We start from the raw sequence: 2,593 nt of genomic DNA on the forward strand, positions 1-2,593 counted from the left end.
CATTTTGCATACTGATTGTTTTTTGGAAAGGGCTTGAGGAACTTGCCGCGCTTTCCATAAATTCTTTTATACTTTCGTCTATACTATAAATCGATTCTAAGTCTTCGCTTTTTATTTTCTCTTTTTGTGTATAACCATAATTATCTATTCTTAATTCACATTTTATAAAATGCTCTTTCATTTCTTCAAGTTTTAAGTTTCTTAATTTACAACCTGTACATTTAAATACACTATTGTTATTTATTTCGTATAGGATTTCTGCTTTTATTATGGCCTTATTTACTTCAAAACCTTCGTCTAATATTTCTATATTCATAAAATTAGTATTCTCACATTCTTCAATTTCTTCATCAGTCTCCTTTTCATTTGTATATTGGTAGTCTGTGAATCTTACTGAAGTTTGTCCTTTATTGTTTATATACATTAAATGATCAGTTTGCTTTAGTATTTCTTTCTTAGTAAATCTTTCTAAACATTAAATGATCAGTTGGCTTTAGTATTTCTTTCTTAGTAAATCTTTCTAAATTTCATTCTAGTCTTCCATATTTTTCTGAGTTTATTTTTAGGGGTTTCAGTAATTTAATACCTTTATTTTCCATTAAACTTGCTACATCATCTATTTTTAGATTAAACTTTATACTACTATCAGTGGCAAGTTTTCCTATAAATCCTACACATATAAGTAAATTATTTCCATTATTCATTTCTTCATATCCTTTAGTTTGTACACCTATTTGAATATGCTTTCCGAATTCTAAGATATTTATCATATAATCTGGACTACAATAAAAAAAGTCCTTCATTATTAGTTATGTCTACTTTAGTTATTCCTATTATGGATCTTTCTGAGTCTGACCACCTATTATCATATATTGTGATTAATACTTTAGTTCCTAAATTTTTTCTAGTTAATCCTTTTATGCCTATTACTATTAATCCCATGTGCATAAGACTCACTTTTAATTTTATAATTTCTTTTAAAGAGTCTGAGCTTATTAAATTTATACTACAACTATTTTCTCCGATAACACACATCTGTTCTTCTCTATAATGCATATATAGTTGTGCTCTTGAAAACATTCCTTCATTATATAAAGTTTTAGCATTTAACAATTTTAATTTATTTTGTTGGAACAATTGTATTTCTTTATCTACGTCTATTACCTCTTCTAACCGTTGTCTTGAAGTCATTCTTGGTTTATTTATTATTATTTTTATAGCACATTATTTGTTAAGCTGTTTTGGGTACAACTTGATCTTTGTCTGGTAAAACTTGATCTTTGTCTACTTGGAAATGCTGAAAAAAGGTCCATGCTTTTGGCTTAGTTGGTTTAGTTATTTTAGCTTCTTTTAATTCTTTTTGAGGGGTTATTTCTATCTTTTTTAATTGTTCTATTAATTCTTCTATATTTTTATCTTGACTGTCTTTTTGTATTTCTTTTTCTAGGCTCTTATTCAGTTCTAATAGTAACAAAATTATGATATTATTTTTGTTTTATGATTAAAGAGTCTGTTTTTCCCTGAGGTTGATGATCTGATAATTCTTCAGGGTTTGGTTTGATTTGTGCTGCCTTTTGTAATATTGCTAGATAAAGTTTATCTTGTAGTATATCATTCATGAGAGTATTATATTTTTTAATTGATTAATTTCTTTTCGTACCTCTTGTAATACTAGCCTTATTTCAAGATTTTTCAAATTATCTTTGTCTTTATTAATTAAATCTTTGAATTTCTTTTCTAATTCTGTTTGTTGTTTTTTTAGGAAATCAAAATTTAATTCTATTTTATCTAACAATTTCTTTTGTTTGTTTTGCAGATCTTCCAATATTTCTAGAGTTTTTAATATTTTTGTATTTTCTTGTTGAGTCTTTTCTCCTAGGTTTATTATAAAATCTGTAATAGTATTTAATTGTGAATTTTCTCCATGTAATTATGTTCTTCGTTGTTAAAATTACATCTAATAAGAGAATTATCTTTAAAACATCTGTATTTCTTTTCAGCTGGGATTGTTAGATCTAAGTATTCTAGTTTCTTTAAATTGTCAATTTTTACACTACCATTTTTCATCCTAACGAGGGTGTATTGTTACTACACTGTTTTCTAGTTGTTTGTATTCTAAAATTTCTATAGTCTATACAATATCTAATACTTTCCAATCTACACTTAAACAAACTTATACGATTTACACAGTTTACTAATGTTATAAGGTCTGAGATTATAATGGCTTCTGATAATTCTTTAACTTCTAATATTTCTATTTGATTTATTAATATTTATTCTTTTTCTAAAATTTTGTTTCTTAGTCTTATTTCTTTATATAATTGATTATATTCTCTTTGTATTTGTCTTGCAAAAGGATGTATTTTCATGTATTTTTACCCTAAAGAAATAATTACTTGGTCACAATATCTCCTATAATAGCTTATTCTTTTATTATGATTAGATATGTCAATACTAATTTCCTGTAATTCCCAACTTATTTCACTTAAATATTCTTTGAATAATTTTTATTGTGAAGTGTCTATACATGTTAATAAATCTAAATAAATACTTAAAAATATTTCTAGTTCTTCTTTCTCTGCCTTTTGTTTTA

This window comes from Capsicum annuum, chromosome 1 (assembly GCF_002878395.1).
Source record: "Capsicum annuum cultivar UCD-10X-F1 chromosome 1, UCD10Xv1.1, whole genome shotgun sequence".
In the NCBI taxonomy this organism is placed as follows: domain Eukaryota; kingdom Viridiplantae; phylum Streptophyta; class Magnoliopsida; order Solanales; family Solanaceae; genus Capsicum; species Capsicum annuum.